At 43.6% G+C, this 26,841-nt stretch overlaps 1 long non-coding RNA gene across 2 annotated transcripts; it reads left to right on the forward strand.

The window, feature by feature from the left end:
* The first annotated feature begins 137 nt into the window (after positions 1-137).
* LOC120886784 (uncharacterized) lies at positions 138-26,841 on the forward strand. 2 transcript variants are annotated; one of them, XR_013439404.1, is made up of 5 exons: positions 138-16,931; positions 18,254-18,433; positions 19,593-19,646; positions 23,436-24,003; positions 25,576-26,841. It is a non-coding gene; the product is annotated as an uncharacterized LOC120886784 (long non-coding RNA). The 2 variants fall into 2 exon arrangements; XR_005729881.2 differs by having other exon boundaries at positions 23,436-26,841.

Here is a 26,841-nt window from a genome sequence, read left to right on the forward strand (position 1 = left end):
AGCAAATTTGCAAGGCTGTGTCTCAAAATGAAAAGTATAAAGGACTGGAGATGTAGCTCAGTGGTAGAGCACCCCTGAGTTCAATTCCTAGTATTAAAAAAAAAAAAAAAAAGGAAGGGAGGGAGGGAGGGAAAGAGAAAAAGAAAATGGCAGGGGTGGAGGCCTAGAGAATAATATATTCAAAGAAAGGACACTTCGGGGACTCACCCTGCTATTCTAACAGCGCCTCTCAACATACACACCCCTCTTTGAAGGTAGTGTCCTAACCCATCTTCACTGGGAAAAATTCAACTTCTCTGACAAGGCCTATGTCAAATGATGCCACCTCTGTGAAGCATTCTGTGAGATTTGATTATTGTTTGGCAAATATTTACTGTGGGAAGAATGTGTCTCAAGCCTTCCCGCACCCCCAATCTTTTTTAAAAAGATTTTTTGTCAATAGCTCTGGCAGTCTGCTATCCACTTAATTCCCAAGCCAGACAGTAGGCATCTTCTGGCTTTATGGCAATCCCCAAAGGCTGCCTCCAGGTCCCTTTGCTCTGTGACTGACTTTGGCCAATGAGATATTTGGAGACATGTCCCAGGGCAAAACCTTGACATGGACTCAGTGGCACAGCTTGTCCTTTTGTACCTCTGCAATTGCCAAGAGCAATGCTTCCCCCTGGGTATCTCTTATTTTCAGAAGAGTGAGAAAGACAGGACAGACCTCCACCAAGCCTGTGCCCAGGAGCCAATCTAGTCACACCCAGCTGAAATTGGCAGGGCTGCCCCAGACAATTTGCAGACACATGAGCCAGAAATAAATGCCAGTGAATTTATAGGGCCATTTGTTGTGCAGCACTGCAAATAGTTGTTTGATACACCTTCTGTTTGTTTCCTCTTTGTGCTTGAGTTTCACTTTGTTCTCAGGGATTCTCAAGGATTCTCTTTCTTAACTGTAGAGCTGACTTTATTATAGTTTGCCTTCTCACTGGTTTTTGAGTCACTTGAGGCAAAGACTATGTTTGATTTAGTTCTGACTCCTTGGTACACAACTAAAAGACATCTAGTGTCATGATTTCCATCCTTTCTGTCTGCATCCTGGCCAGGACAGCTCAGTCTGAGTGGAGAGCCCAGGAGAGCCTCTGCTTCCAGGACTCACCTGCAAGTTCGGTCAAGAATGTTAAAAAATTGGTCAAGAATGTTCCTGAGCTTTGGTATCACCCCTGGGGAAAACAACTCAGGCACTGCTTCCCTCACCAGGGACTACAGTGCCTATTTTCTTGACCAAACTCATGCATGAAAACAAGGGAAGACCTTCTTAAGTACTATATTCCCCCCTTATCCACCAGGGGTAGGTTCCAAGACGATCTGTGGATGCCTGAAATTGCAAACAGTACTAAACCCTATATAAACTCTGCTTTTGGCTATATTTGCATACATATGGTAAAACTTAATTTATCAGTGGGCACAGTAAGAGATTAGCAACAACTAATAATAATTCAGAACAGTTGCACCAGTATACTATAATAAAGTTATTTCACATTTATGAATTGTAGTTAGGTACTATGGTACATATCTGTCATCCTAGCTACTTGGGAGGCTGAAGCAGGAGGATCCACTTGAGCCTGGGAATTTGGGACTATCTGGCTAAAAATAATAAGACCCTGGAGTTAGAGAAATCTGGGTCCCACCCTTCCTGGCTGTGAAGAAGAGGCAAGTCAGTGGATTCTCTGTGGCTCTGTTTCTTTTCTTTTTTTTAATATTTATTTTTTAGATGTACACAATACCTTTATTTTGTTTACTTATTTTTATGTGGTGCTGAGGATCGAACCCAGGACCTCGCACGTGCTAGGCGAGCACTCTATGGCTGAACCACAACCCCAGCCCTCTGTTTCTTTATCTATAAAATGTAGATGATGATGCCCACATTGTGAGTTTGTGCCTGCCCCTAGGAATCACTTCCTAAATGTTGGCTACCATTTTTGCTGTTATTCTTTCTATTAAATGGGTCCATTATTGCTAAACCTCATAAATACAAGAATAGAATGTGTTAAGAAGGACCAAGCCCATGATACTCTAAAAGGAGCACTGAACACAGTTTTCTGAACACACTGAGGCTTCTGTCAGAGCCTGACCTCTCCTCTCAAGCCAGTCTGGTTGGGGTGGCCACAGGCATCCTCCATCTTCTCAAGGCCCAGCTTTCAGATCCAGGAGCCACAACCAACTTCTTACTGTTTATTTGCTCTAAGCCTGATCTTCTAAGAACTAAATCTCCATCCATTGATTTTCACAGGGGCCTTTGCTTCCTTTTAGTGAGATTTGCAAATCTCCAGAGGCCTTTTTATTGGTTCCAGGGTGGAACCATGAGTCTGCCTGGGCCCCTCCCATCCCAGAAGCCAAGCCGGTGTCAACCTACCTCATGATGCTTTTTCAATCCTTGTAGGCTAATCAGATATTGTCTCCCAGGAGTTTGAAGCTTGAATGGGAGAGATCCAAAGTCTAGGAGTCATAAAAACTGAACCACATTAATGGCAATGCCCTGGAAAGAAGATTTTGGAAGGCCTGGTTGTTCAGCAGTTCCTGGGAGTCTAGGTGCTGCTCCACTAACTTTCTCCCAGGTCCCCCTGGGGCCAAGTTGCTTCAGCTTACCATCTTGGGAAGACAGAATTCCCCAAGGAGCAGACTGGGAATGCTGGCCTGGGTGGCTGGCCTGCCATCTGGGCTCCTGTGGCTGACTCTGCTTCTCTTATGGATCAGGTGGGGCAAGGGGAGGTGGTAAGATGTGTCACTTCTACTCTAGGTGCCTTCTGAAGAGAGAGCTCCCTGGCCTGACTCTGGGAACTTCCTGTGTGAGTGACACATCACACTTCCCTAGTCACTAGGAATAACACTGCTTGATCACTTCTTACCCAGGGGCCTGAGAGCCAGCATTCCCCACAGCAAGGCCTGGCAAACACTGGTCCTCCCGGGTGCTAAGGAGGGATATACAAATCAGAGCTCATGTTGACACGGGGTACTGGCTGCACAGTGATGTCTGTACCCAAGATATCTATCCCCTGTCTCTTTAAAATGCCAGACCATTTCTAAAGGGTTGGCATGGTTGTAAAGGTTTCTCAACCTGTTTGTACCTTGAACCCTTTCTCTCTGGAATGCCTCGTTGGGCCAATGTTCTTTCTGTAGAACCCACAGGAAAAGGCAAGGAAACAGGTAGGGATGGATAAGGGCATGACCGGGGAGAATTAGAGATTCTGAAAGGACCAAAGGATGGAACAAAAAAAAAAAAAGAAAAAGCACAAGAAAAGGACAAGAGGACACCACAGTGCTTCCAACATGGAGGACCAAATGGACCTAGGCTTCATCTGTTGATTGTCAATATAATGTAAATGAATGGCCAAGAAAGCACACTTGAGACCGTTCTGTTGCTTCTCCAGTGAAGAGCGCCCCCTGGTGATCTCTCTCTGCCTTGCAACAACCATTACCCGGCATCCAGCCCACCACCTACCTACCCATTGGTAGCCTAAGGCTAGAAGTCAATTTTTGTTTTTTGATTTTTTGTTTTTATTCTTTTATTTTTATTTACTTATTTTTGTATCAGGGATTGAACCCAGGGGCACTCAACCATTGAGCCACACCCCAGCCCGTTTTCTTTTTTATTTTGAGGTAGGGTCTCAGTAAGTTACTGAGGCTCACCTTGAACTTGCGTGCCTCCTGCCTCAACCTCTGAACTGCTGGAATTACAGGCGTGCACCACCACACTCAGCTGATTTTTGTTTTTTTAATTTAAAAAATGCTGGGCTGGGGATGTGGCTCAAGCGGTAGCGTGCTGGGCTGGCATGCGTGTGGCACCAGTTCGATCCTCAGCACCACATACAAACAAAGATGTTGTGTCCTCTGAAAACTAAAAAAAAAATAAATAAATATTAAAAAAAATTTTTAAAATGCCTGCTTGGGCATCCCATTTATATAACTCACAAATACAAGCTTGTTAGTCAAATCCTGGTAAAATTATCATTGTTTGCAGATAACATGTTTCCAAGACTATAAGTTTGGAGAAAAACAAATTTAAAAATTGCAAAAAACAAGAGATATTAGTTATATGTTTGTATATTAAAAAGAAAAATAACAAGGGAGACAGTGAATCAAGATGGCAACTTGAACACTTGTTCCAACTTTCCCATCTCAACCCAAATCTCTAAACATGATCAAAAAATATGTAGCTTTAAAATCTACAATGGGGCTAGAAAACACAGAGGGATGTTTTCAGCTCAGAAATGATGAGGAATAAAGAACCTTTAAAAATGAAAGGCAAATAGCTGGAATAAATTGAAGGTGAATGATCCGGCCCTTATGATCAGGAGAGGACTCCTGTAAAGAGCAGGGTCAGGACAGGAAGCAGCAGAGGCCCTGGCGGCTGTGAGGTGACTGGTGAGGTGGGACAAGGGCTGCTCTTCCCTCATCCCACCACCCAGTTGGCAACATGTTACAGGGATAAGGACCAACTGAGGGAGAAATTATTCACCACACAGGTGAGGACTCAGGCAGGACTCATTTCCTTTATAAACAAAAGAGCCCTTTATCAATTAGATAAAGCCTCACAGGCCAAAAGAAAACCAGGACAAGGATATAACCAGACATTCACAGAGAGAGAAACACAAATAACTAATAACCATATGAAAAGATCCTGGTTTTCACTCATAATTAAAGATATGCTAATTTAAACAACTATGAGAGTCACATTGCTCATCATTAGCAAAGATTTTTAAAAGATTGCCCATGCTCAGGGCTGGCAAGGGTATGGAGAACTCTACTGTTGATGGGATGTAAATTGGCACAACCTTTATGGAGGACAATTTGGTATCACTATCAAACAGAATGATTGAGGTCCTAGAAGAAAACAGGTTAAAATATTTTTATATTCGTGGAGTAGAGAAATCCTTTCTAAGCAAAATCTAGAGGCCCTAAAGGGGGGGAAAAAAGCAGATTTGACCTCATAAAAATTGAAAAATTCTAGAGAGATAGAGACCACAACAAAGATAAAGGACAAATGATAGACACGATGTGCAACATGCCTAATAACCCTAAAATACATAGAGTCCCTTCATATCAAAGGATAAAGCTTTATAGCCCCATATATAAATGGTCAAGGGATAAGAACAGGTAATTCACAAGAGCAGACAATTGAGATGGTCAGCAGTTGAGAAATGAGATTTATGCTCACTAGAGATCAAAGAAATGCAAGTTTAAAAACTGATAATATCTACCACTGGAAAAGAAAAGAGACCTCCCATGTGCTGCTGGCATTCTATGTTAGTAGGTTTTTTTGTAGATTTTTGTTAAGGCACTAGGGATTGAACCCAGAGGTATTCTTCCACTGAGTTACATTCCTAGCACCCACCACCCCTTTTTTAAAAAATATCTTTTAGTTGTCAATGAACCTTTATTTTATTTATTTATATGCAGTGCTGAGACTCGAACCCAGTGCCTCATACATGCTAGGCAAGTGCTCTACCACTGAGCCACAACCCCAGCCCCATCCCTAGCCCTTTTTATTTTTTTGAGATAGAGCCTTGCTAAGTTGCCGAAGGCTGGCCTAAAACTTACGATCCTCCTGCCTCAGCCTCCTGAGTTGCTGGGAATATAGGCATGTGCCATCTCACCCAGCAGATGTAGTTTTTTGAAGGCCATTTGAAAGAACCTACCAAACATCAAATATGTAGACTTACAGCAGTTCATCCTTTAGAAATCCCAGCTCAGTTGGACTTGGATATGTGAACAAACATACCACATCAAAGGATTATTTGTATTAGAGAAAAATTGGGGGTAATCTAAATAATCAAAGATTGGGAAGAGGGTATTCACTTTTCATATTTTGTATTGTTTAGGTAGGTTTTTTAAATAGTTTTGTATTTCATAGGTTTTGTAATTAATACTAAAAGGGAAGATGACCCAAAAAGTTGCTGTATATCTGACTTTCTGGATGTTTCTAGAATGACCTGAGATTCTGGCACCTCTATCCTTAAATCCCATGAAAATGCCCTGGACATCCAACCTTCAAGCACAGTCAGAACAAAGGAGGAGGAACCAAGCTCAGAAGCCTGAATCCATACATTCTAGCCCCTCCTAAGGGGAAGGAAAGAGAGGAGGGCTCTGTTCCCACAGCCCCATCCCACCTGACTGGAGAGACTAACAGTGGGCAGGGTGCATCCACCACTGCACTAAGGATACAGAGAAAGTGACTCCTCCTGTGGGCCAGGGCCTGTGCCCACCCCACTTAAGATAACTAGGACAACAGCCCAACCCTCCAGCTTCAGGTCTGGAATTGCTATGGATGAAGAGAGGAAGAGAACTCACCTATGTAGGCTCAAGTTGTGTAGCATTTACAGTGAGGACATAGAAGTTGGGATGCAGTAAGATCCAAGACCATAGTTAATCTGGGCTGCAGATCTTTGCTCTGTCTTCCTCCAAATAACATGAGCGACTCAGGCCTCCCCAGGTTGCTGCTGATCTTTCTGCCTCCACTGTTTGGTCTCCTCTCACTTACTACCCTATGTCATCACTCAACCGCAGGATTGATGGTCAAAATACCAACCAACTACTAATGCATGGGCATCCACCAATCAGACCACACTCTAGCTGTGAATAATAGGGAGAGGTAGCAAATCAGTCCCAAACTTGGTGACTTAAAACAACACACATTTGCAATCTCACACATTTATGGGTCAGGAATTTGGCAATACTTAGCTGGGTAGTTCTGGCTCGGGTCTCTCATGGAGTTGTAGTCAAGATGGTGGTTGAAGAAGGCTTGGCGGGGACTGGAGGATCTGCTTCCAAGATGTCTCACTCGCAAGGCTGTTGGCAGGAGGCCTCAGCGCCTCACCAGAGGGCTTCTCTGAAGGGCTGCTTGAGTGTCCTCACCAAATGGATGTTCAGTTAATGAACTGTGTTTACAAATTCCCTCCCACACTGAATAGAGCTGCCCCTAGGGTATTACAGAAATGACAATATGTGACTTTGAAGCCTCAGCTCCCATGGCTAATGGCCTCATTGTTTAGATATTTTCATGTACATATCCCAGAAAAGAGGAATCTGATTAGCTCATCTGTTCTGTTTGTACCAAGTCATGCCATAGATTGTCAGAGATCTATAAAGTGGAGGCTCTTGGCGGAGATGTCTGCCCACTAGAGTCAGTCAGAAGGGGTACAGCCTCCCAGACACTGTGGTTGACAAGTCTAGTACAATGGGGTCATATCTTATCTGAGGATCGATTCTAACATCTCTGTGTAAAACTTTATCCCATATGGTCAGAATTACTCATGCAAATTCTTTAAATTACCCATAAATTTCTATACTACACAGTACCAAACGATCAAAAATCCAGCTCAGCCAGTTTTGCTTCCAAAAAGAGGACAGATGGCTGTTTCTTTGGTTGAGCACCAGATGAAGTAGATGGTTTGCTTTGTGGGTCATGTTGTTTGAAAAATATAGTTCTTTAGACATTAGAGTCACACGTCTCATGATGAGACACCCAGTGTAAGAGGCACATGGGACCCACGTGAGAACCACTGAGAGATGCAGAGTTGAGTCAAATCTGTCTCTAGGAGCAGAACAAGGAGGAGAATCTCAGACACTATTTAAATGGTCTGCCCCCCTCCCTCTCTTTCCTCCTCTCCTCTTCCTCTTTTGAACACATACACACTGCAAAGTTTAGCAACTTTTTTTAACATCCACTTGTTCTTGTTGGGTTCACACGTGAATTGCAAGGAAGTCTAAATAAAAGAGGAAGAAAATTAATCTGATCCCAGCGAGAAAGCACTGAGCATTGAAGTAAAAGAAGCAGAAAAACCATATTGATAACCCCATCCTCTGAGATAGATCTCTCACATGAAATGCAAGGTGATTTTAGAACACAGTTATTACCTATTCTCAGCAAGATCAGACAACCAACGACGTGCAGGGCAGGTGGGTGCTTCATCATATTAGATTGTCCCTGAAAGCTGTGATGAACAGGCACCCAGGAAATTGGATTATTAAACAGAAGATAGACAAGCGGAACCTCTGTGGAAAGTGGGGATATTAATGAAGAGATGAAAAGAAAGCAGAGACAATTCCAGGCTTTTAGGTTAAAGCATGAAGATAGAACATGAAGATAGTGGGGCAGAGCGAACAAACCTTAAATTTCTGGATAAACCAAATAGAACAAAATCTGTAATCAAAAACTTGGATATTCCCTCTGTCCTCCCTGCTCACTTGCGCGGTCTCTCTCTCTCTCTCTCTCTCTCTCTCTCTCTCTCTCTCACACACACACACACACACACACATACACACACACACCCCACAATTGTAAAATCCACAAGGAAAAAGTGAAAGGGTAAAGTTTCTAAGCTGCAAAGCCTGAGTTAAAAAGTAAAGGACTAGGTATTGTAAAGTTTCTGAACTGCACACAGAACCTGAAATTCCTGAGGCAGTTAAGACAATGCCCCACTGACCATTTAGTTGTTTAATAACCTAGGACCCTGTGTAGCTTGGCACGTAGGCATTCAGGGCCCAAACCAATCAGTTTAAATGTGTACCCCGCTTAGGAGTGACCAATCAACCCCGCCCGACCTGTTCCCACCAATGAATGTGCTAATCATGTCTCAGAGTTGTTGTTCAATTTTTTAGCGCCTCATGATGATTTGTTCTGATGTATATAAAGCCCCCGCCCTCCCCAAAAAGTGTACTTAAGCACTGCTTCACCTCTGCCCTGGGCTCTGGGCTGCTCTCCCTTCTTGAGTGAGCACAGAGCCCCAGCCCGCTGGAATGGATCCTCAATAAATCCCCTTCTGCAATTGCATGAGTCAGTCTCTTGGTGGTCTCTTACAAAAGTTTTACCTATTTTCTTACTGCTGTCTCCCTAGAACTTAAACTAGTACCTAGCATATAGTAAGCACTCAGTAAACAGTTGTAAAATAAATGAGTAAAAGATATTTCAAATGAACTAAGATTGGTCATTTTGTACCAATCAAGAAGGCAACCCAACCCTAAGACTTTATTTTATTGATCTACTTTTTGAGATACAGTCTTGCTATGTTGCCCAGGCTGGTCTCAAGCTGCTGATTTCAAGGGATCCTCCCACCTCCACCTCCCAAATGCTAGGATTATAGGCATGTGCCACCTATAATTCTTGAGCTTGGTATAAAAATAAAGATTTCTCCCAAAGTTGAAAGAGAAAAAAACAGGCAATTTTTAAAGATCTTAATTATGTTAGTCAGCTTTTCGTTGTGGTGACTAAAATACCTGACAAGAACAACTTAGAGGAGGAAAAGTTTATTTTGGGCTCATGGCTTCAGAGGTTCAGTCCCTGATCAGGCAACTCCATCCCTCTGGAGTTGAGATGAGGCAGAACATGCTGGCGGAAAGGCCTGGTGGAGGAAAGCCAATCTGTTCTGCAGCCAAGAAGCAGAGAGAGTGAGGAGCCAGGGACAAGGTATAATCCTCAAGGCACACCTCCAGTTACCCACTTCCTCAGCCACACCCTACCTCCTACAGTTATCACAAGTACATCCATCCATGCAAATTATGTACCCATTAAAAGGATTAACACACTGATGAGGTTACACTCTTAATCAAATCGTTTTACCTCTCATGCTATATTGTCTCCTGAGCTTTTAGGGACACCTCATATTCAAAGCCTAATGATCAAGACAGCCTTGAACTTCACAGCAGTCAATGCGTGAGACAATGGGATGAAAAGTATCCAATCCTTAAGGGAAAAATGTCTCCCAGGACTCCCGAAGCCAGCAGTGATGTCAACCACACAGGAAGATAATTGAAGGAAATCTCAAACCTGGAAACTCAGGAAAATGCCTCTCAGACTCCAGGGAGACCCAGAGACTGAAGGACCCCTGGAAGGAAGAGCACTTTACTGTTCTACCCCTGGTTATGGGTCGCCTACTGTGGGCCGCCCACCCCTGTTCTCTCCCAGACTCAGGTGGCCAATGAGCAGATGAACATCAGTGATCAGAGGGCAGCTTCAGCCCCTGCCAGAAGGTCAGGGCTGGCAGGGCAGCTGGGAGGTTGTAGCCCCACCATCTTGGGCAGCATCAGCTCTAGGACATTGCAGGCCTCTTGGTGACCTAAGGAATAGTCTTCCCAGACCCTACATGCCACTGGATAAGGCTCGGCCTGGACACCTCTCCCTGAAGAATTGAGACACAGATGTGTACGTGCAGGGCCCCCAGAAAGTGAAGGGTATAGGATGGGAAGTAGGGAGAGAAGGCCATCAGCCCAGCATGGTGTTTGTCATGAGGAGGGAAGGGCTGCCAGGGTCCCTGTCTCAGGTCCGCTCTCTGGATCCCAGCCTAGTGAGCTGGTTTCCTCTGAACGGCCTAATCTCTCTTCCCCCGAGCCCAAGTGTCCATGATGGGTCCAGGTATTGGACCCTCCCCAGGCGTGTTTCATTGTCAGCCACATGAAAGGGGGGTGCCTCCAGAGACACACCTGGAAGTGGAGGAGACCTGAAGCCCACATCCTCAGTCCCTGCTACCTTCCCATTCACTCCTGTTGCTGTGGCCGGTATACCTCCCTGGGGACATCAATTTTATGCTTTCAACCTGTATTTATTGAGCACCTACTATGACAATGAGTTGATGGACAAAACACTCATCAAATCTGTCATCCTGGGGTTGTCGCTCCACAAAGATCAGCAAGGTAGCCTCCGCCCGGGACCAGCTGCTCTGAGCTTCCTGAGTGCTCCCCAGCCTTGCTCCACATTCCCATCCTGTGCTCACTAAGAAAGTAGGCAGCACTTTTTGTACCTTGGGGACAAAAATAAAAACCCAGTCACTTAAGTGTCACTCCTACAGCAGTGTTGACTTCATGACTGGAGATGGCAGGGAACCGTGTCTGAACAAAGAGACATACTTAGCAAGTTTTATTATCCTGACTGACATGCCAATTCCCATCCCTTTGGGGGAAAAAAAGCACTGACTGCCCATCCCCACCCTCAAAAAGAATAAAAATAAATTACCGGAACAGACACACAACAGCAGCTTAGCTCCCCACCAGCCCAAGAACTGTCTGGTGGCTGAGTCACCAGGGAATGTGCAGATGCAAGGGACAGAGTCCCTTCCTCCAGGTTAAGAAGTGGAGCAGCAGGGCCAGCTCCCAGAATCCTGGGCTGAGGGCAGAGATGTGGGGCAGCCAGAACAGGGTCTTCCTGTCCCTCTGTCTTTTTCAATATGTGCCTCTGTCTCTTCTCTGATTTTCCTGGCATCATCTCTCTCTCTTTTTTTCTTACTATATCTCTATCTCTTTTTCCCCCCATCTCTCCATCACTTGCCCCCCCACCCCTGGTAGCAGCCATTGAACCCAGGGGCGCTTTACCTTTGAGCCACATCCCCATCCTTTTTTCATATTTTATTTAAAGACAGGATCTCACTAAGCTGCTTAGGGCCTCGCTAAGTTGCTGAGACTGGCTTTGAACTCACCGACCTTGTGCCTCAGCCTCCTGAGCTGCTGGGATTATAGGTGTGTGCCACTGAGCCCAGCACTTGGTCTCTCTTTTTGACTTTGCCTCCAGCCGTCTCTGGATCTCAGGACAGAGTCATCTCCTTGCTTCCCTGAACATCTGCTTCCCACCCCACTGGCTCTACAGACCAGCCAATATTCTCATATCCCTAACAAGTGTGGTGCCTACATATGTTAACTGACCCTGTCATTATGTGTCCCCATTCCAAATCTCCGGGGCAGAGGGCAGTTGGCCCAACCTTGGGATATTTCCTTCTGGATCAGTTGTCCCTTTTGTCCTAAGGCTGCTGTGAGTCTAGGCAAGTATGTTTGGAGTGGGGACAGAGCTCAGTCCTGGGAGTAGCAGTGGGTGTGACATACCAAAGATTGAACTCAGGGGTGCTCTTCCACTGAGCCACATTCCCAGTTCTATTGATTGATTGATTGATTGATTGATTGATTGATTGATTGAGACAGGGTCTTGCTAAATTTCTTAGGCCCTGTCTAAGTTGCTGAGGCTGGTCTCAAACTTGTGATCTTCCTGCCTCAGCCTCCCGAGATGCTGGCATTATAGCATGTGCACCTCCATACCCATCTTGGAGTGAGAGTTTTTAGATACAGGGGAAAAACCTGGGGTACACCTCAAAATAAGACTTCTATCTAAATAAGGCAGTGAACATTTTGTGTGACACTGTAATGGTGGACACATGTCATTATATGTTTGTCCAAACCTATATGAAAAGAACAAAAAAAGGTTTTACAAAGCATGCACCAAAACTATGGGCTTGGGTGGGGGCTGTTGATAATGGAAGAGGCTGTGCATATCTGGGGAAGGGGAATATGGGAACTCTCCGTAGCAGCCTCTTTATTTTATTTATTTATTTATTTATTTATTTATTTATTTATACTTATAGATGAACAGCATGCCTTTATTTTATTTTATTATTATTTTTTAATGTGATGCTAAGGATTGAACTCTGAACCTTACATGGGCTAGGCAAGCACTCTATATCCCCAGCCCCTGCCTCTTTAGTTTACTGTAAACTAAAACTGTTCTAAATAAAGTCTTTAAAAATTTAAATTAAGCCAGGAATGGTGACGCCTGCCCATAATCCCAGTGATTGAGAGCCTGACACAAGAGGATTGCAAATTCGAGGCCAGCCTCAGAAATTTAGCAAAATCCCATCTTAAAATAAAAAGGGCTGGTGATGGAGCTTAGTAGTAAAGCACCCCTAGATTTAATCCCCAGTACCAAAAAAATTAATTAAAAATAAAACCATGGGGGTTGGGGATGTGGCTCAAGCGGTAGTGCACTCGCCTGGCATTTGTATGGCCTGGGTTCGATCCTCAGCACCACATACAAATAAAGATGCTATGTCCGCCAAAACTAAAAAATAAATATTAACATTCTCTCTCTCTTTAAAAAAAATAAATAAAAAATAAAACCATGCACACACAAAAAAGGAAAAACCTTCAATATTAAAAATTCCACAGAGAGGGCTGGGGATGTGGCTCAAGCAGTAGCGCGCTCGCCTGGCATGCGTGCGACCCGGGTTCGATCCTCAGCACCACATACAAATAACGATGTTGTGTTCGCCGAGAAATGGAAAATAAATATTAAAAAACTCTCTCTCTCTCTCTCTCTCTCTCTCTCTCTCTCTCTCTCTCTCACTCTCTCTCTTTAAAAAAAAAATTCCACAAAGAGAGGTGTTCTAGAAGTCTGGGGAAGACTTGCATGTAGTCATGTCATGCAACTCTCCTATCGCTTTGTAAAACCTTTTTTGTTCTTTTCTTTTTCTTTCAGTTTTTGTCTTGTTTTGTTTTGTTATTAGGGATTGAACCCAGGGGCACTTATCAGATAGAACTATATCCCCAGCTATTTTTTTTTTTTTGTACCAGTAACTGAACCCAAGGGTGCTTAACCACTGAGTCGCATCCCCAGCCCTTATTATTTTTTATTGTGAGATAGGGTTTCACTAAGTTGCTAGGTCCTTGAAGAGTTGCTGTGGCTGGCCTCAAACTTGTGATCCTCTTGCCTCAGCCTTCTGAGTTGCTGGCTTTACAGGTGTACACCACCACACCCAGCTCCTTTTTTGCAGATTGTATAAATACATATATATCTCTAAGACTTATCAAAGATTACCTTCACATGTCACTGGAAATAATACAGTAAAAAGATGTTCTTGTTCTCCATAATTCAAGCTCGGAAGTTTTCTAAGGGCAGTATGCTGCATTAGCATCCTCACACAGCCTCTTCTTAATTTAAAGATACTATAATTATGTATCATGCCTTGACATTGCTGAGACTCTATGTAAAAACTTGGCCTGGGAATAACTTAATCAAAATATGCAGTTTCTTTGATTTAATATGGCCAAGATTTTGTCAGGAAAAAAATTATTCATGGTGTTAGAGACAGCTCTGGGAACAGAGCTCTTTTCCTGGCTCTTTCTGAAGATACTCTCCCTGAATCTCTATGAAGAACCAGGAAGGCTCATGAGCAGCCAGCAGAAACCACTCTGGCTGATGGGTGTTGTGGTGCATGCCTATAATCCCAGCTGTTCTGGAGGCTGAGGCAGGAGGATTGCAAGTTTGAGATCAGCCTCAACAATTTAGCAAGATCCTGGGGGTGTAGCTCAGTGGTAGAGGGCCCCTGGGTTCAATTCCTAGTACAAATTTAAAAAGAGTTAGCAGTGGAGAGGAGAAAGAAACCATCTGAAAGACACAGCTGCCCACAGGAGGTGAAGGGCAAGGGATGATTCATAGTTTTCAGGCACAATGGCCTTGGGAGATTCCAGCTTCCAGATTCTTGACTATTGATTAGCCACAAAAGAGAGAAGTCTGCATTGGCTTCTTTGTAGAAACTAAACGCAACCAAGTGCTGCCATCCTGAATCACAGACAGTGGCTGTTGTTAAAGTGGCTATTTCTCACCCAAGGCACTGGATGGTTCTCACTCTTCCTGGAGAATTGTGTGAGACCCATGGGATCCATCCAGTTTCCCATGGCACTCTGAGAGTCCCAGGGATAGGCAGGGGCCAAGGTCTGCCCTCCAACTCTAAGCAAAGCAGCTCAAATTCAATCTGTTTCACTTATTTTCCTAATTTAATTCTTTCATTAGTTGTGTTGTAAACACCAGTTTAATAGTAACGGTTCCTAATCCAGTTCTGGAAAGGTCAAACTCTTAATTTCTATTTTGGTATTTACTTCTGTCATTCTAAATACCATGCTTATACGACTATTTTTTTAAATTTTTATTTGAATCATCATCTAACTTCTGACTTCCTACTATGGAAGATGAAGATTAAACTCTCTCCTATCATATACCCTATCCTTCCTGTTGGGGACCGCAAATCAAGACAAGATGGCGCCTGGCAGTTTGCCAGGAGGAGTGGTTTTTGAAGCCATGCCACTGAGCCTTTAAGTTGATGGAGATTCCTTATTGGCTGATTGCCATAACTGGATGATTCTAATTGAGTCAAGCTGTATGTAACCAGTTAGGTATATATACCTCTGCTGTTTTGCAATAAGGCGGCTCCTGCTACCTTGGGTGCCTGCTACCTTGAGTTCCCACTCAGTTCCCGCTGAGTTTCCCCCGCAATAAAGCAGTTCCCGCTTCAACCTTCAAGTTGCTTGTCATCTCCCGGTTATTTTGCCCAGCCGGACTGCAGCACCCTCCCCCATACACTCCCGTGCACCACACAAACACACCTTTCCTCTCCTCATCTTGTAAATATCACAATATTTAATTAAATCAATAGTGTTTATATTAGTATGACTATAGAAGGTGCTATTAATACACACACACACACACACACACACACACACACACACACTCATCGTGGGAAGGGTACTTAGCTCTAAGTGTGCAATCAGGGACACATTTCCAGAACAAGTGACAGAGAATGTGAGCTTAACAAGCAAGCCTAAGATAGCAAGAGGATTGGGGGGGTTGTGCATGGACAGGTAGAGCAAAAGAGGAGACCCCAGTGCACAGGCCCAGAGAATGAAGGAAAGCAAGGTCCCCTGAGGAGGCTGAGAGAAGGCAGTGGGTGGGGAGCAGTGAGCGACAGCTGGGAGGTCAACAGGGAGTCACCTGCACTCAGAAAAGTGGGAACCTGGAGGAGGAGGATGCAGAGTTGTGTGGAGACCAGATTTGTATTTGGGGAGGTCTATGGTACCCCTTGGGGATGGATGGGAGGGGTGGCCCAGAAACGGTTACCTGGGTAAGAAATGACACTGGCCTGGAGGTGGCAGTCAGGGAGCCCCAAGCATCTGGTCAGAGGGGAATGCCAATCATGAGAGTGAAGGGGAAAAGTCTGGCTTAAACAGAAGGAAGATGAGCCTGAGGTTCCTGTGGGATATGTGGGGCTGAAGCTGAAGGGGGCAAAAAGCAGGGCTGAAACAAGGTGGAGAATTTTTTTTTTTTAATTAATAGTTGGTTTCAGAACTTCTGTTAAGAAATTGACTTTGTGTGGGAAATGTCGTGCTAAGAGCTTGCTAAGATCTTGCTTTAGATGGTGAAACTCCCACTCTCCAGGGGCCCAGTCAGATCTTGAGATTCAGAGGAGATGAAGATGCTTCAGATGATGGGGAGGACTTAGGAGTTGCCAGAACAAATTAAAGGTAGGAAAGAGAAACTTGGAAGGAAAGAAAGCAAGATGGTGGGAGGCTGGGCAAGGCCCAACAAGACCTCCAGACTTGGAATACCACTCTCCTCCAAAATCCTTGGCACAATCTAATGACCCCACAGTGGAGTGTGATTAAATTGTGAGAAAAGCAAAGAAAAGGTTTAGGTGTCCATCAGACTCAATCTGGTGCAGACAGGCAGCACACAAGGAAGCCAGATACGAAGAGAAGATGAGGCCCGAGTTCCTGGGAATCAGAAGAAACCTGGAGAAGCCTTGAGTTCTGCCATTTGTGAGATTGATGGCTGCCTAGATTTCAAGAGGATAGGGACCCCTAGCTGAATTGTGCCAGGGTGACATGGAGTGGACAAGGTCCCCAGATTGGGGTAGAAAGAGAAGTTTAGGAGGTCTAAGCCAGCTAAGGCCTGTGTATGTGAGCTGCCCGGAGAGAGCAGATCCACAGATGGAGAGGAAAGGGAAGATTTCAAGGGAGAAAAGACCCAAAACTTTAAGTGGTACAAAGAGGCTGAGAATGAAGAAAACTGAAGAGAGTCCGCTGGCTCTTGTGAGGAGTTGGCAGGGCCTGAGGGGAGAGCTGCTGTCTCCCCAGATTCATCTATTGAAATCCTAACCTCAAAGTATTAGGAAGTAGAACTTTTCGGAATTGATTAGGTCATAAGGATGGGACCCTCAGGAATGGGGTTGGTGCCCATATTAAAGGATTCCAGGTATCTCTCTCTCCTCCTCCTCCCTCTGCTCTCCACCATGTGAGGATATAATGAGGAATCAGCAAATCTGAAGCCCAGAAGAGGATCCCCACTGGACCTGACTGTGCAGGTACCCTGATCTCATTTCTAGCCTCCAGAGCTGTGAATAATAAGTTTCTGTTGTTTATAAGTCATTGAGTCTATAGTATTTTGCTCTAGCAGCATGAATGGACTAAAAAAAATAGGAGATACATAAAAGCATAAAGGACACAAAACTTTCTAGAAATGACTGTGAAGATATCCCAGGAGGGCCTTGATTAAATTTTCCTCCAGAAGCCCAAAGCCTGGGTGATACCATTATGCAACTATTTGATTTTCCTCTCCCTGAAAAAGAAACAGAACAATCTGATCATGATCCAAAATCCCTCCACAATATGTATGACTCTTTCTCACAAAGACATGTCTTGCATATTTATTCAAAATTAATATAGAAAGCAGGGCACAGTGGTGCATGCCTGTAATTCCAGCATCTCAGGAGCCTGAGGCAGGAGGATTGCAAATTTCATCCTAGTCTGGGCTACTTAGCAAGGCCCTGTCTCAAAATAGAAAGGACTGGGGAGGTAGCTTAGTGGTAGAGCACCCCTGGGTTCAGTTCCCAATGTCACAAAATAAAATAATAATAATGATGATGATGATGATGATGATAACAACAATAATAAATGGAGTGTTTTCAAAAGTTTTCAGGCTATTCTGGGCTACTTAGCCCAGATGGGAAAGACTTGAGCATGTTTAAATGCAAATGAGAAGGACACTGTCTGGAGGAAAGAAGTTGAAGACATGGGAGAGACACGTTGGTTTTGTGGTCCCAGACCAACAGGAGGAAATGGGAGAACTCAGGGGAGGGACTGGCTTTAAATAGGGAGAAAAGGATGTAGGTGCAGAGGATTAAGTGCAGGATGGGGACAAGAGGAGAAGTGGAAAGAACCAGAGGGGTTCTCTTTGCTTGGTGCATGGGAAAGGGAGTGTTTGCTCAGAGAGGTGGGGGCAAGGGTTGAGCTAAGAGGCTGGCAAAGTTTTTGTGGGGAAAGAAAAAAGATCTGACTAGGGCCAGTGGAGGGGTGGTCCAGTGCTCCCAAAGGCTCAGGAGGCTGAGGCAGGAGGATTGTGAATTCAAAAACCAGTCACAGCAATTTAGCGAGGTGCTAAGTAACTCAGTATGATCCTGTCTCTAAATAAAATATTTTAGAAATGGACTGGGGATGTGGCTCAGTGGTTAAGGTCTCCTGAGTTCAATCCCTGGTACCAAAAATAAATTAATTAATAAAAATAAAAAAGAACTGACCAGGGAGGTAGAGTAGGGTGGCTCCCTTTCTTCCATTGTCACCCAAGGACCAGGGACAGGTTTGGAGTTCTTGTTTGTTGTTATTTGTTGCTTACTTCGCTTCTTCCCAGGCCCCCCATATCCACCACAGACCTCCTTTCTGATGGGTTCAAGAGGCCCCACTACACTTCTGATGGAGACTATGGACTCCAGCAAATGCCCAAGCTTCCTTCTCTGTGCCAGGGCCTGCATTTCCCAAGACTCTGAACCCACTTGCCAAGAGGTTCCAGCAGCATCAAAGGACCCAATCTGTAAGTTGCCCCTGTTGGTATCATGGCCTCCCTGGGAGGAGAGGAGAGGAGGAGCACCTGGCCAGGTTAGAGAGATGACAGTCTCTGCACCATAATACAATGTGAATTTTGCTCAACATTGTGACATTCTTGTACACTGACTTTTCTTTCTATTAATTTTTAAAGAATTATTATTATTATTATTATTATTATTATTATTATTATTATTATTATTCCAGAGATTGAACCCAGGAGTGCTTTACCACTGAGCCACATCCCTAGCTTTTTAAAAATATATTATTTAGACACAGGGTCTCACTGAATTACTTAGGGCCTCAGTGAGTTGCTGAGACTGGCTTTGAACTCATGATCCTCCTGCTTCAGCCTCATGAGCCACTAGGATTACAAGCATGCACCACCACACCTGGTAAGAGCTATTATTAAATATGATATACAAAGAGGCATAAAGAATAATAGAGAACTGGGAAGGTCGCTCAGTGGTAGACAGCTTTCCTAGCATATGCAAGGTCCTGGGTTCAAATCCTCAGCACCTAAATAAATAAATAAATAAATAACACCCACATAATCCCTGTCATCCCATTTAAAGAAAACATTAGGGGGAGAGTTGAAGCCCCTACAATGTCTCCTTGACTGCATCCTTTCACTTGGTCTCAAAGGACCTGCCATGTGGAGTCTGGGGTATATCCTTCCCCTGCTTCCTACCACGGCAGCACAAGAAGTCCTCTATGGGGGGTGTTAGAGTTTGGATCTGGAATGTCCCCCAAAGGCTCCTGTGTTGAAGGTCCCCAATGTAGCAATGTTCAGAGGTGGAGCTTTTGAGTAGTGATTGGATCACAAAGGCTTTACCTTCATCAGAGGATTAATCCAGTGATGGATTCATAGCCTAATAATATTATTGGGAGGTGGTAGAAACTTTAGTGAGTGGAGCTTAGCTAGAGAAAATCCATCACTGGAAGCATGTCCTTGAAGGGTATATCTTGTCCCTGTTCCTGACTCATTCTGTGCTGCCCAGTCACCATGAGGTGACAGCTTTGCTCTGCCACACCCTTCGACCATGATGTCTTACCTCCCCTTAGGCCCAAAACAATGAAGCCAGACAACCATGGACTGAAACCATGAACTAAAATAAGTCTTTCCTCCTCTACATTGATTTTCTCAGGTATTTCATCACAGAGACAAAAAGCTGACCAATATATGGGGCATCGTGTTGCAGGTGAGTGAATAGACTACATTGCAACATTGCAGAAAAATAAGAGGAATCATGGACACAACAAAAAAGAAATGAAAACTCCATTTTAGAGATTAAAATACATGCAGTTGCAGAGAAAGGGATGAAAAGCTTTCTATCATTAGTACATTAATACACAGTGACAAGTTTGGAGTGACAAGTCTGGGAGGAGAGGGCCTTCTTAGGACACAGAAGCTGCTAAGGGGATAACCCACAGGACAATGAAGAAGTAAGGCGGGGTCTGTACCAAGATTCACCCCTCTGAGATACTTCTGGCCAAAGTTTTACCAATATTCAGGTAAGGGAGGCTGCTATTTAATACCAGGGAGAGCTGTGGCTATACCAGTACGTTGTTTTCAAAGGCTCATTGTTGGCTGGCTGGTACATTGCTGTGGTTCATTCCAAGGTGTGGATTAGTTTTTCCTAACAAGTCAGTGCTCAGATGGGTCTACCCACCAGGCTCACGCTTGGATCAAGAACGCAAAATGAGGCTCTATTGGATTGTTGGGATGTCTTGGAGCACTTCCTCAAGGACAGATGGGTGAGAGGCTGTTGGTTGACATTTAACTACAGTTCCAAATGGATCAAACATCTTCTTACAATCTGTCCAAGTCAGCCTGGAAGTGGACTGGACTTCTACTGCCCGCCCTCCAGGCTGTCAACTAGCACTCTCCTCCCACTCCATGCTGGGCACCCATCACCAGCGTGGATTGTGGGTCAGATGCCCAAGCTCCCAGCAAGGGTAGTTTTATGTTACATATTTCTTTCTCCTCTCTTTTTGATATAGGGCACATGGTGTGTTAGTCTGCTTAGACTGCCATAACAAAATAACATTAAAAGGGTGGCTTAAATAAAATGGTTTATTTTATTATGGCTCAGGAGACAGGGATATCCAAGGTCAAGGTGCTGGCAAGTTAGGTTTCATTCTGAGACCTCTTCTCTTGGCTTGTAGATATCCACTGTCTCACTGTGTGTTCACATGATTTTTCATTTGTGTATTCCTTGAGACAGTGCTGGCTTTTCTTTTCTTTTTTTTTTTAAGGATACCAATCCTATGGATTCTCTTTTCTTCTTATAAGGACACCCCATACTTAGCCCCTCAGTTAATTTTTCCTAAAGACCTCATCTCCAAATAAAGTCACACTGAAACTTAACTATTCAACATATGAAGTTCTGGGGAACACAATTCAGTCTATAGTGAATGGACAACCCAACCACTTGTTTCTAATATGATCTGCAATTCCACAGAGAAAAGGAAAAGTATTGGAAATGTTTTGTCTGGGTGGTACTTAAATTGTGTGTGTGTGTGTGTGCATGCACATGCACATGCACGTGTTAGTTTTTCATCACTGTGATCAAAATACCTAACAAAAACAACTTAGAGGAGGAAAAGTTTATTTTGGCTCATGGTTTTAGAGGTTTAGTCCATGGTGCACCAACTCTGTTGTTCTGGGCCCAAGGTGAAGCAGAGCGTCATGGCAGAAGGGTATGGTGGAGGAGCACTGCTCTGTTCATGGCAGCCAGGAAGCAGAGAGAGGGAGGAGGGGGGGAAGAGGCCTCAGGGAAGATGCACCTCTCCAACCACCCAACTTCTCCAGCCACCACCCCCACCCCCACCTACAGTCACTACCCAGTCAGTCCATTGAAAGTAGGATGGATGGATGGGGCTACAGCTCTCACAATCCAGTCTTGACCTCTGAACATTTCTGCATCAACACAGAGAGCTTTTGGGAGACATCCAAACCACAGTAGTGTGTACATAAAAATTCTTGAAATAATGAATTTCAGATATATGTACTTTACTATATGTATGTTATGCCTCCATTTTAAATTTTTCTAAATGAACAAATATATACACATGAAAGAGAGACAGAAAGAGAGAGAAAGGAGAATAAGAAAGGAAGGATTGAAGGGAGGAAGGAAGAAGAAAGGAGAAACCAATTAAATCTCTGAGGCCTTCAGGAATGAAGAAGGTAGTCCATGGTATCCTTAGGCTGAGAACTAACTCCAAGGATTTAACTTGCAGGAAGGGAAATGGTTTAGTCGGGGTGGTTTTGGCTATAAGAAAAAGTCCTCACAGTGTAGCTCAGCTATAAAGAATGAATTCATTCATTCTTTAGGCCTCACAAGACAGACCCATGAGGTATTCCCTCATCCTTAGTGAGTTTGTTCTCTCAGGCAGTTTCTGCCCGTACCTATGCATCTGCTCCATTCACCTCTTCAGACCTTTCTATTCTCCTCATGGTTCCATGCTACAGCTACTTGATTGATAAGAGTCTCCATCCTCAGCTCCTATAGTCAACTATTCCTTCACTTTGCATCTCTTAGACCAACCTTCTAAGAGAGTAAATGATTAGTTCCAGCACACCTTTTCAAGCCAAACTCCAGAAACAGGCTAAATGGCTCCCTTTGGGTTCAAAGACCTGGAACCATGGAGATCATACAGTATAGTTTAAGGCTATTAAAGGGCCAGATTCTGAGTGAGGATAATTATTTTTCAAAAAATCTGTAAAGGGGCCAGAGGTGTAGGTCAGTGGTAGAATGCTTGCCTAGCATGTGTGAGGAGGCCCTGTGTTTAGTCCCTAGCACATAAAAACAAAACAAAACAAGCAAACAAAAAACAGCTTCGGGGGCAGACAATGAGTGATTAATGTCTTAAGAACTGTTTCCTTTTTAGCAGGTAGTGGGATTTTAAGAATTCCCATATATTTTCTTGAATGTGTTTGTTTTTGGTGTCTTGGTTAATACTTGTTTCAATGACAGTTTGGGGAAAAAACTACAAATTATATTTCTTTATAAGTAGAGGGCATTCTTTTTGAATGAGTTTTGGTAGTTTGAGTCTTTCAAGGAAGATATCCATTTTACCTAAGTTATCAATCTGTTGACATAAAGTTGTTTATGTCAACTTTATTCCTTTAATATCTGTAGAATCTGTAATGATGTCTCCCCTCTCCTTCCTGGTATGGTTTGAATCTTATATGTTCTCTTGAAAGCCCATATGCTAAATGTTTGGTTGACAGACTGGTGTTACTGGGAAGATTTCAGTAGAGGGTTTCAGCCTAGTGGAAAGAAGTTAGGTCATTGAGTGGGGTGCCCTTGAAGGGAATAGTGGAACCCAAGCTCCCCAGCTTCACTTCTCAGTACTCACTATTATGTTCTGCCTTATCACAGGCCCCAAACAATGGAACCAAGTGACTATGGATTAAAACTTCTTTTTTTCTTTTTGTATCAAGGATTGAATCCAGGGATCCTCAACCACTGAACAACATCTGCAGCCCTTTTTATTTTGAGACAGAGTCTTGCTAAGTTGCTTAGGGCCTTGATAAATTGCCTAAGCTGGCTTTGAATTTAGGATCCTCCTGCCTCAGCCTCCCATGCTGCTGGGATTACAGATGTGCACCATTGCACCTGGTGTAGATTGAAACCTCTGAAACAATGCACCAAAATAAATTTTTCCTTCTTTTGAGTTGATTATCTCAGATATTCAATCACAGTGACAGAAATCTAACATATTTCCTGATATTGGTAATTTGTATTTTCTTTTTTTCTAATTAGTCTAGCTAGAGAGTTATCCGTTTTATTGATATTCTCAAAGAACCAGCTTTTGGTTTCTTTGATTTTCTCAATTATTCTTCTGTTTTTCCATTTCACTGATTTTTTCTTTGATCTTTATTGTTTTCTTTGTTTGCTTACCTTATATTTAATTTGCTCTTTTTCTTCTAGTTTCTTAAGGTAGAGGCTGAGCATTGATTTGAGATCTTTCTTCTTTTCTAGTATAATCATTTAGTGTGATGAGAACACTGGGCCTTGATGACATTCCTGACCATTGGACCAAGGCTTCTCTGAGGGCACCCTGAATCCAGACCATTTGTTCTCAGCTCTGGCTACACATTACAAGAACCTGATCAGCTTCCAAAAACAGCCATGCCTCAGCCCCACACCAGGCCTATAAAACCAAAATCTCTGGGAAGGAGCCCCACATTAGGAGTTGTCAAAGCTCATCAGAGGATTCTAATGGCAGCCCGACCACCCTGGACCACTGTTTTTTAAACTATTTGTGATAATAGTGATTTTATTTTTTATTTCCAGTCTTTCTGTTGTTATTTTCTTGACTAATACTTCCATAAATTACGGTAAAATTGAATTATAAGGCTTGTAGAGATTTCCCATATGAAAAAAAAAATGTACTCTCATCACCTCTTTTCTTCTTTTGTTCCAATTAGTTATACATGACAGCAGAATGCATTTCAACTCATCATACACAAATAGAGCACAACTTTTCATTTCTCGGTTGTACACAATGCAGAGTCACACCATTTGTGCAATCCTACATGTACATAAGGTAATAATGTCTGTCTCATTCCACCATCTTTTCCACCTCCATACCCCCCTCTCCTCCCTTCACTCCCCTCTGCCTAATCCACTCCCATCATCTCTTAAATGAAGGTATTTTCACTGTTCTTTAGCATTATCAACAATGGAGGAAAGGAAGTTTATAGAAAGATGATCATGCAATGGATATTTCAACAATGGAGTTTTCTCATTGTGGAGGAAAAACAGTTTGTGGGCCATTGAGTCTGAGGCCCATATTTTGAGTAGCACTATCTGGCTTCTTGACTATATGAGTGTATAATTTCTCTTCATTGTTTAAATTTATTTGAGTTGGGTTTTCAGTTATAAAGGGAAGATTCCAATTGAAGCAGCCTATCATGGAGTGTCCATCTGTGCTGCAATCATCTGTTCTCCCAGATCTGGCTCTTTCTTTCTCTTTCCCACACCAGCCCTGCAACTACCCCAGAGTATGTGTTCAATCATGATTTGACAGTGATTACGTGATCAATGCGCATCCTCGTTCTGGTTTTCTTTCTAGAGAAGTTAATCACACAAGCTCAACAGAGGCAATACAGGCTTCACTCCCTCCATTGTTGATAATACTGAAGAAAAATGAGACTACCTATGTTTAAAAAGGAACCAAGCATGGTGGTACACACCTGTCACCCTAGCTCCTGTGGAAGCTGAGGCAGGAGAATCATAAGTTTGAAGCCAAACCTGGGCAACTTAGCAAGACCCTATCTCAAAAATAAGAATAAAAAGGTGTGGGGATGTGGCTCAGTGGTAAAGTGCCTCTGGTTTAATCCCCAGTACCAAAAAATAAAAACAAAAAGGTAATTGAAGCATTATTTTTTAATAAAGGAAACAGTCTACAGGTTATATGATTCTGAGGTAGCTTTTCACCTTTTTATCACAAGCTCCTCTTTCAATTTGCAGACTTGGATTTTAAAACATAGTTGCATTATTCTTGCTTCTCAAATCATTCTGTGTTTGGCCAGAGACAACCCCTTCATGTTGGCTTCTGTGTCCTTTCTCTCTCTCTCTCTCTCTCTGCTACCAAGGATTGTACCCCAGGGCACTTAACCACCGAGCCACATCCTTTGTATTTTTTTTATTTTGAGACAGGATCTCATTAAGTTGCTTAGGGCCCTGCTGAATTGCTAAGTCTGGCTTTGAACCTATGATCCTCCTGCCTCAGCCTCCTGAGCCACTGGGATGGCAGGCATGCTCCACTGCACCCAGCTCCCTGTGTCCTTTTGACAGAGCCCTGTGGTCTCTGATGCCTTCGTCATTCATTGGTTCCAGGCCTGGTTCAGCCATTGCTCAGGAGCCCTGGTTCCTTTTAGTGGAGAATGGTGTTTAGAGACTGAGGTCTAGGCAAGACACATATTCTTTTTAAACAGAATAAAATCACATCATTTTTCATGTTTTCACTGTAGGTAGACCTTTCCATTAAGTCAGTTAGTAGCCTGACAATCATCACATCACTTGGGATTTGGGGTCAGTTTGGATTAGAGCAAGGTTTGCCAATCCCAGCACTCTTGACCTGTGGGCTTAATAATTCTTGATGTTTGAGTTACAGGATGACCAGCAGCAGCCCTGCCCTCTACACAAAACTAGGCGCCAGCTGCACCTCCCAAGCTGTGGCAACCAAAAATGTGTCCAGACATTGCCCTGTGTCCCTCAGGTTGGCAAAATCATCCCTCATTAAAAACCACTGAATGTCCTCTGGGATTCTGTGGAAGACTTCCTGGAATAAACCAGAGAAAATCTGGCTCCTGATGTGAAATTCATCACAACTTCCTGCCTCAGTTTCTCCATTTGTCTAATTGAGATAATGGCTGCAGAGTATACCACCTCATTATGGGAAGCTATTTGACCTGCAAGGAGTCATCCATGTGACAGTGAGAAGCAGACATTATGTCACAAGCAGCACCACCCTGCAGCCGCATGTCGCTTATGGCTAACTTTGCTGAGACGGTACAGCATCTGACTGAACTGACTCTCAGGCCCTAAAGATTGCTCAAACTCCTAAATTCCCACCAGGCCTCTGCTTAATGTTAGCCTTGTTTAAGATCTTCGTTTTACTGCCACCAAGAGAAAGTCCCACTTAATTCATACCAGATGCTGAGTGAGTTGTCATGAATCAATACAACATCACCCAAAAACCACCAAAATGAATCATAAGGACAAACAGCATTTTTTTCTCCCTGCAAAACAGTGACTAAAATAGTGTCTTGCCCTTTTAGAGGAAAAAAAAAAAAAAGAAAGAAAGAAACAACAAGGTTAAGAAGAGGCTTAGGGTCCTGCTTATCAGAGAGTGTTAAAGAGTTAAACTGCTGGTCACCTGCAGTTGACAGGCTACCGAAGGAGGGATTCTAGACCAAGGATGCAGTGAGCCTTTGAAACTATTGTGCAGTCCTGATTTCGTCCAAGGTGTCTAAAACTCAGAGTTTAGTGATCTCCTGCTGTGGTGGAGGTAGTTTATCTTCTAAAGGTTCATGTGTGGGAAGCTTAGTCCCCAGTGTGGCAATGTTAAAAGAAGAGGTGGGACCTAATGGAAGGCCACTAGGTCATTGGAGGTACTGCTCTTCGATGGGATTAAGGAAGTTCTGTGAGACCTTCAGTTGGTTCTTGAGAGAGGGTTATCATAAAAGAACAAGGCTGGCCACACCCCAGTCTCTTGGTTCCTGTTTGTCTTTGTGATCTCTTCTTCCCCATCTTATGCACTCTTACCACTGATACCATCCTCCACGTGGTCCTCCCCAGAGCCCAAGCATTGTTGGCATCCCTGCTCTTGAACCTCCACAACCATGAGCCAAATAAACTTTTTTTCTTTATAAAGTAA

Source organism: Ictidomys tridecemlineatus, chromosome 5 (genome assembly GCF_052094955.1).
Source record: "Ictidomys tridecemlineatus isolate mIctTri1 chromosome 5, mIctTri1.hap1, whole genome shotgun sequence".
Taxonomy (NCBI): Eukaryota; Metazoa; Chordata; class Mammalia; order Rodentia; family Sciuridae; genus Ictidomys; species Ictidomys tridecemlineatus.